The 8,975-nt window shown below is 37.9% G+C and overlaps 1 pseudogene; it reads right to left on the reverse strand.

Moving 5' to 3' along the window:
- Positions 1 to 3,617: 3,617 nt before the first annotated feature.
- Positions 3,618 to 4,227, reverse strand: LOC102825800 (annotated as a pseudogene).
- Between the last annotated feature and the right edge of the window lie 4,748 nt (positions 4,228 to 8,975).

The following is an 8,975-nucleotide window of genomic DNA, read 5'->3' on the forward strand; positions in this document are numbered from 1 at the left end:
ATTTCAGTGATTAAATAGTCAGAAGTAGTCTGTCTCTCTTTCTTCCTAGTCTGTCTTTGTATGTAAGCTCAGATGAAACCTATCCACTGTAGGTGATCCTGCTGGTTTTTATAAGTCATAGCTTCCAGAATCATAGCAACTTGCAAGCTACCATAGTCTGAAAAACTGAGAGATGAGTGGTCAAATGGGATAGAGAGATCTTCCTATAAATGGAGACATGAACTGAGTCTTGAGGAACAAACAGAAACTTTATAAGAGAGGGGGTAGTAATTTACTAGTATGTAAAAATAAAAGCATAGGGACATAAAATACAACTAGATGCTTGAAGATAGCATTTTCCCAGTGTAAATGTCTAGATTCCAAACCTGCTCTGGACTCTGGCACAGACCCATAACACCTCTTCAACCTAATGGTAACACTGAGCCAGATTTAGCCTTCTAAGAACTGTTGCTGAAATCTTGTCTAGGAGCCCTGACCCTGAAGTCTATCAAGAATAGTGTTGTTAGATCCAGCTCTGAGCTGACTTCTTAGATTTCCACTAGAATGGTTCTGCAGAAAGTGTTTTGTAGGAAAGGAAGTTCTCTATCCCGTTCGTTAGTCTTTGCTTTGAAATAACTTGCTCACTCTAGTTCTAAGGTAACACAAATAGCTGATGGTTTAAAAAGCAGTGTCTCATTAGACCTCAACAAAAATAAGGGAGACCTAAGATTTGTGTTTCAGTGGCACAGAAATCTAATTTATCTTCAGAACCTTCTGAGGAAAGTTTAATGCAGTGTCCCAGGCCTATCCTTAACTATTCTACAGTGGAACCTGGGACTATTTAAAACAATATATAAAACCTCTATATTTAAAAACAAACAAACAAAAATATGTATATATAAACAATTCTTACAAGTGGCTCATTCTAATCATCAACCAGATCCAGAAACCTTGGTTGAGTCGAAAGCCATTGGACTATCTGTTGGCCATCGCTGATGGAAATTGACCATTATGTATTTAATTGTGCCTCCCTTCCCAAATTGATGCTCAAGTTTTAACTCAGGGTATCTATTAAGGTGACCTTGTTTGGAAATAGGGTCTTTGAAGATGTTATCAGTTTACTTGAGAACATATGGGAGTATGATGAGTCCTAATCTAATCTGAATGGTGTCCTATGTTGTTGTTGTTAAGTGCTGTAGAGTCAGTTCTGACCCAGAGCGGCCCTGTATAGGGGTTCCAAGGAGCAGCTGGTGAACTTGAACTGCTAACCTTGTGGTTCAAACTGACTTTGCAGTCCAGAGCATTAGCCTACAGCGTCACACAAGGACTCCCAAATGGTGTCCTATAGGAGAGGGAAAAAGATAAGAGACACTGACAGAGGAAAGACAGCCGTAAGAAGATGCAGCTACATGTCATGGCACGCCTGTTGCTACTGGCGGCTGAGCTCTCTCAAGAAAGGATTTTCCCCTAGAGTGTTCAGAGAGAACATGGCCTTGCTGACAACCTGAATTCGAACTATTAGCCTCAAGAACTGTGACACAGTACATGTCTGTTCTTATAAAGTCACACAACTTGTGGTATTTGATTATCTGACTGATCAAGTTATCTTTCCTGAGAATTTTTACTGAAAGACACTCATCACTCTGAACAGGTCTTCTGAGTGGCACCAGTGTGTCAGAGAGACAGCAGCAGACAAGCAGAGCTGCTGAACGGAGACAGGTCCATGCACAGGGTCTTCCTGAGGGCTGGCCACATTCCTGTTCTTGCTTCCACGAGGTGATGCTTCGTCATTATTGTAAGGTTCTCTCTATGGTGAAAGCCAGCACAACTTGGTTTCTGTTACTTGCAACAAGGAACCCCAACTACACAAATCTATGTGAAATAGCTTTCCTAAAGCAGTGAAATTTGGCAATGATTATACCTGATAGTTGCACATGATTAATTAATTGATATCACCAATTAATTGTGTGGAGTTTGGTGTGGTGCCGTAGGATAAGCATTTGACTTCAAGGTCGGTTTGAATTACAAGGTCGGTAGTTTAAACTCACCAGCTGCTCCTTGGAAATCCTATATACAAGGTTGCTGTGTGTCAGAGCCGGTTGGATGGCACTTAACAACAACAAAATTGTATACCTGAAAAAATGGTGAATTGACAAATAGTGTTACACATATTTTTACAATGAAAATAAATAAATAAATGAAAACAACATAACTTCCTTAGAGAACTAGGTGCCACAAACAGTCTGCATTGAACTGCTAACCTAAATGTTGGCCATTTGAACTCACCCAGAGGAAAACTTGATGATTGACTTCTGAAAATCTTACTGACATCCTGAAGACCCTATTGAGCAGCTCTACTCTGATACAAATGCGGTTGTCATGAGACAGACTGGATTAGACAGCAATTAACAACAATAAAGGACAATCAAGACATAAACTCTAAGCACTACTATGATATGAAATGGCAATTTTCTTCCCAAGCAAATTTGGAAATAGTATCTTGCTCAGATGAGGGGAAAACAAAACACTGTCAGCATTTGATAGTTTATTCAGCTATGAACTTGATACAAAGAGTATTTCTTCATGAAAAAATAAAATTTGGAAAAAGAGATTCAGTTGATTGGAAGAAATGAAATGAAAGAATGTAAGTCACATAGATGTAAGCTGGGCCCAACCTGGCATCTCCAAGGCAGAGGGAAATCAAACCAATTTTGTGGCATAGATGGGTTCTGGGACACTGCCCCTTCAGTCATACTGATCCCCATTTGCACCTTCTGCCTCACACTCTCTGAGTCAACCTGAGGCTGGCAGAGGTTCCTCAACTGGGCAGGGAGTTTTGACCAGTTGCGTTTAGCTTATTATTGAAATGATCAACACTGTCCAAGAAACAAATAGAGTACAGCTGTTCTTTCTTCTTTTTTTTTTTTTAACATACAAATTGAACTTTATTTCACCTCTATCATTTAAAGCTTGATTTTATCAAACATAAAGACTTTTTAAAAACTTTTCGATCACAGAAAATAAACAGTAGAATCCATAGCTTCAAGTACAAGTTATATAAATTAACATCAAGTAATTGGAAAGTTTTTAAACATGGGAACTATACATCTAAATAAATGGTGGAAGTAGCTCTATATTTCATTACTTAAGGATTATATTAGTTATTTTCAGGATCTAAACAGATTCTGATATTCACTCTTGTTTTGCTGTAATTTACAATACTACTCTACCTAAACTCTGACTCAAAATGTCTGATTAAGGAAGGTATTAACTTTATAAGAAAAAAAAAATTCCAACTACATTTATAACCTTCAAAAGAACTGACAATGCTGATGGAATACAGTGGTGATGAAATCTGTTAGTTCCCTTTTGAACAATAATCTTCTGTGCTAATCTACTTAGCCACATACATTAGTAAGGGAATAACACCATAATCTTCTCTACTTAATGATGTCAACTCCATGGAATGACAAGCAATTTCAAAAAAAAGAATTATACACAGTTTAGTGAAATATAATGTTGTTTCCCCCATCTTACAAATTAACCAATGAAATAGAACATATCAACTTATAGTTGACTTAGTTTCAGGAAAACACATTTGAGAATTGCAAATCACGTTATTTTTCTCATTTCATCTGTCAGCTGTTGATGGGAACTTTGTAGGCCACCGTGCTATTTACTTTGTGGACTGTGGTAGTGAATTAACGAAGATGGACTTCCTCAGAATTGGTAATGAACTGCTGTCCTGATTCTTCCCATTTTTCTGGCACAAGCAAGTCTTTATCCATATAAATCAGGAGATCAAATGAACAAGAAACTTCCAACAGTGGTAGAAATGTTACTGTGGCTGTGATCTGTCTGAACACTGAACAGATTTCATCTTGAACAGCTTTCTGAGACTTTCCCCTGGGTGTGCTGTCATCTTTTGCAGTCTTGTTACACTCAATATCAAACTATCATCTTTCAAGGACCTCACCACTTTCAATATTTGAGATGACTACTGAACTGAACATTTGTATAACCAATCTTTTAGCTGTTCCACCACATTATTTAGGTATTTGATGAGCTCAGGATCAGTAAGTCACAAGCAAAATGAGTCCATATTTTGCACTTGAGTAAAAAGGTTTCAGATGGATATATGCCACATTGATACAGAATGCTGTTAATGCCAAATGAGAAGAACTCGGCCACAATGTTGGTGCTCTTGCAGAGGGTGATACCCTGCTCCCCGGTGAGCTTCAGCATCATAGCTGGACCACAGTGCCATAGCTGGGCCTACCATGATGGTGCCTACTTTCACAGAGTAAACACCATCTCCCTGCCACTCGAGTACAGCTGTTCTTGACTAGAAAAATAGGCCATCTCTTCATTTCCAAAGGGAACAACTCTTTTTTTAAAAAAACTTTTTATTGTGAATTGGGTGGAGGCTTACAGACAAGATCATCAGCTCTCTATTCAGCAAGCCATACACCTTGTTTCATTTCAATGATTACAATCCCCTCTCTGCAACAACATTTATCCCACTTCCTCCCTGTGGTTCCCCATTTACATCTTATATTTTGTAATGAACAAGGCAAAAATATTTGACTTGCACTTACAAAACATATTCATTTAAATGTTCAAGGGGCACATTCTGTCAGCCAACTTCCACAGTGTGCAGGCACACAGCCAACAGCTTTGCTCTCGGTTCTTTTCTAGGTAGAGATCTCATGCTCCATTCATCCTATTCCTTCTCGGTGGTCCTGGGATTACTTACTTACTCCTTTCAGTTACACATTCTCTACAATTACAGTTGTGACAATGGCAATTAAGCCTGCTAACAATTATTCACAATTGAGTCATAAAATCCTGTCACCATCATACCCCATCACCTTTCACCAGATCCATCTGGGAAACAGGGAAACGATTCAGTGGGGATTCTACCATAGCTCCCTCATCCTGCAAATAAGCACACTTATGAAAGCTTGTAAACCAGCCACGTGGTGTCTTTGTAGTCTCCACCCCATTTTTTATAGCAATGTCAAAGTTTCTCATCCCTATCAACCAGCACACTGAGGATTCATTGGTTCTTTTGGCAGTCCAGAGTACTTTCAATATTCTTCTTCATTACCATAATTTAAATGTGATTATTTTATGATCTTTCTTATTCATTGTCCAATTTTTATATGCATAGAGGAGATTGCAAATACTGTGGATTGGTTCAGGTGCTCTTTAGTCCTCAAAGTGACAACTTTTCTGTTGAACACTTAAAAGAGGTTTTGTGCTGCAGATTTACCATATGCAATACGTCATTTGATTTCTTGACAGATGCTTCCATGAATGTTGATTATGGATCCAAGCAAAATGAAGTCTTTGACAACTTTATTCTTTTCTCTATTTATCATGGTGTTATTTATTGGTCCAGTTGTGAGGATTTTAGTTTCCTTTATATTGAGGTGCAATCCACACTTGACCTTCATCAGTAAGTATTTTAAATACTTAAAACCTCATCTTTCTCCACCAGAATAAGTCATAGATCTTGCAAAATTCATGTGATCTCTACCATCATTTCTATCACCAAGGCTGTATCCTCCAACTTCTGATCCTCCCTTTCTGTTTCCAACCTTCACATTCCAATCACCAATATTTATCAATGCATCTTGATTGTATATTTGAACAATTTCAGGCTGAAGAAATTAGTAGAATTCTTCAGTTTCATCATCACTGGGTTTAGTGGTTGGTGCATACATTTGAATAGTGGTATAAACTGGTTTTCTTTATAAGCATATGGATATCATCCTATGCAGAAAGTATTGTACTTTCAGATAGATCTTAAAATGTTCATTTTTGACAATGATTGCAATGCCATTGGTCTTGAATTTGTCTTTCCTGGCATAGTTAACCATATGATTGTCAGAGTCAAAATGGCTAATACCTGTCCATTTCAGATCACTAATGCCTAGAATACAGATCTTTCAGCATTCCATTTCATTTTTGACAATTTCCAGTTTTCCTAGATTTGTATTTCTTACATTCCATGTTCTAATTATTAATGGATGTTATCAGCTCTTTATCCTCATTTTGAGTCATGCCCTATCAGCAAATTATGGACAATTCTACTTTGAGGAGGTTGCTTTTCCTTAGTTATATTTTGAGTGCCTTGCAAACTGATGAGATCATATTCTGGCATTGTATCTGACAATAATCTGCTTTTATTCATAATTATATTCTGGTACAGTCCCAAGGGCATATTCTTTGGTAGGTGCTTATGATGTCAGCATCTGGGTTGCAGCCCTAAAGTTAATTTGTGTGACACCCTTTACTCTGGCATATACAGCAAGAAAAAAAGCAGGCCTGTCATGCCTGACAGACAAACCATATGAACAATCTGTAAAACACCAACATAAAAGAATGCAACTGTCTCAAAAATTATGCTATGCACACCTGACCTTCAGAAACAAAAATAGTAGACAATCTTTCTCCCATTAACTTCTCAATAACTATCTACACACCTCTATGGTGGTGACTAGATGAGGGCCTGAGCGGGTGGACTCCACTAGCCACTTATGGAGGCTTTTACGGTGCACACACACTGCCTGTGTAGCAAGGGGCCTGGCCAGTTGGCTATTGTTTTATTTTTGTTTCAAAGTAGAGGTTTTTGTCTCTGCTTTTATATTGTTGCTGATTTTGGTCCTTTTGATCACTCATCTTTCCTGGAGGTGGAAGCTTTTTCTCCCTACATTACCCAGGAGGAGACAGCAATCGTGGCCATATAGCCAAGCTACAAGCATACTCCATAATATTCCACCATTGAGTCAAGAGCCAATAACAGCTGCTAAGCACTAAATGCAAAAAGAGAAGCCTATCTCCTAATCATATCCAGCAGGAGACACCCAGTAAGCTTAATAACACAGCAACAAACATCCATTTAAGCATTAAAAACTCATGTAACTATTGGAAATGACCAAAAACACACAACAAAAGATCTCAAAACATGTCCAAAACTGGAAAAGAGAAACTGAGACAAATGAGCTAGAGACAGACAAAGACTCTCCAGAAGAGGAAGAGTAGGTTTTGGATTTGCCTGAGAAGGAATTCAGAAGAATGATATGGAAACAAATTCAAATGCTCTGAAAAGGGGTGGAGAAAAACAAGGAAGAAGTCAGGAAAGTATTAAAAGAACAATCAAACAAGATCGAAACAGCATTGGAAATAATTCAAAATCTGTAAGAAGAGGTCCAGATGATTAATAATAAAATGTCAGAAATGGACAATACACTGAAAGTGGAAAGGAGAAGAACTGAAGAGATGGAAGCCAGAACCAGCAAGCTGGAAGACAAATGTCTCAATACTGCAAATACAGAAGAGCAAGCTGAAAAAAGGATGAAAAAATCTGAAGAGAGTCTGAGATTCATGCTGGATACCATGAAGAGGAGCAACTTAAAAATTATTGGCATTCTGGAACAGGAAGAATCAGAGAAGTCCATAGAGGAGACAGATGAAGAGCTTCTGGAAGAAAATTTCCCTAACATCTGGAAGATGAGAAGATAAACATTCAGGAAGCCAAAATTACCCAAGAAGCCAAAATTACCCCAAAAGAAAATCACCAAGACATATCATAATCAAGCTCTCCAAAATCAAAGAAAAGGAGAGAATCCTAAAAGCGGCCAGGGAAAAGAGAAGTGTTACTTACAAAGGCAAGCAAATAAGATTAAGCTCTGACTTCTCAGCAGAAACCATGCAGACAAGAAGGCAATGGGGAGACATATACAACACCCTAAAAGAAAAAAAATTGCCAACCAAGAATCATCTATCCAGCAAAACTGTCAATCAAATACAATAGTGCCATCAAAACATTCCGGAATAAACAGAAGCTAAGAGATTTTGTCAAAGCCAATCCAGCACTTCAAAACATCCTAAAGGGAGCTCTTTGGACTGAAAACCAACAAGTACTGAAGCAACCGCAGATTGACAGGCATGGCAACACCACCTGGAACTCAGACGACAGATAGCAGAGTACAGAACAGAACAAAACTACAACAATGAATTCAAAGGAGCTGGGAGGTCAACCGAAGATCAAAATAACATCAATGTCACGGAAGGGAAAAATGTAGAAACAGAGATCCAGGTGGTGAGGATGTCAGGGAGATTATAGGATACAATAGATTTGTCTTAAATGGAGAGAAAAGTTAATACTTCACAATTTACCATGAAAATGAACTTCCAAGCAGAACAAGCAAACATGAAAACTAAGAAGAAACCGACAAGAAATAGCACAAAAAACGCAAACTCAGAACAAGAAGTCATGCAGAACAAAGGAACGAACAGCACTACCAAAAAGTTAACGTAATGGCAGCAATCGATTCATACCTCTCAATAATTACATTGAATGTCAATGGATTGAATGCACCAGTGAAGAGACAGAGAGGGGCAGAATGGATAAGAAAACAAGACTCTTCAATATGCTGCCTGCAAGAGGCACACCTTACACACAAAGACAAAAACAGACTAAAACTTAAAGGATGGAAAAAAATATACCAAGTTAACTGCAACAATAAACAAGCAGGAGTGTCAGTACTAATCTTTGATAAAGTAAACTTTAAGACAAAAACCAGCATAAGACATAGAGAAGTACACTATCTCATGATCAAAGGGTCAAAGACGACATAACTATAATAAAAACCAACACTCCCAATGAAAAAGCACCAAGATATATGAAGCAAACCTTACTAGAATTGAAGAAAGACATGGATAAATCTACAATTATAAAATTGTAGATTTTGAAAAGGGACAGAACAACCATAAAGAAACTCAACAAAGTTACAGAGGAACTAAACAACACAATTAACCAACTTGACCTCATAGATGTGTACAGAGCATTCAACCCAACAACAGCACAATACACATTCTTCTCCAGTGCACATGGAACATTCTCTAGAATTGACCATGTGTTAGGTCACAAAGCAAGCCTCCATAAATTTACAAACATCAAAATACTACAAAGCATCTTTTCAGAC

This window comes from Chrysochloris asiatica, unplaced genomic scaffold, assembly GCF_000296735.1.
Source record: "Chrysochloris asiatica unplaced genomic scaffold, ChrAsi1.0 scaffold00011, whole genome shotgun sequence".
In the NCBI taxonomy this organism is placed as follows: domain Eukaryota; kingdom Metazoa; phylum Chordata; class Mammalia; order Afrosoricida; family Chrysochloridae; genus Chrysochloris; species Chrysochloris asiatica.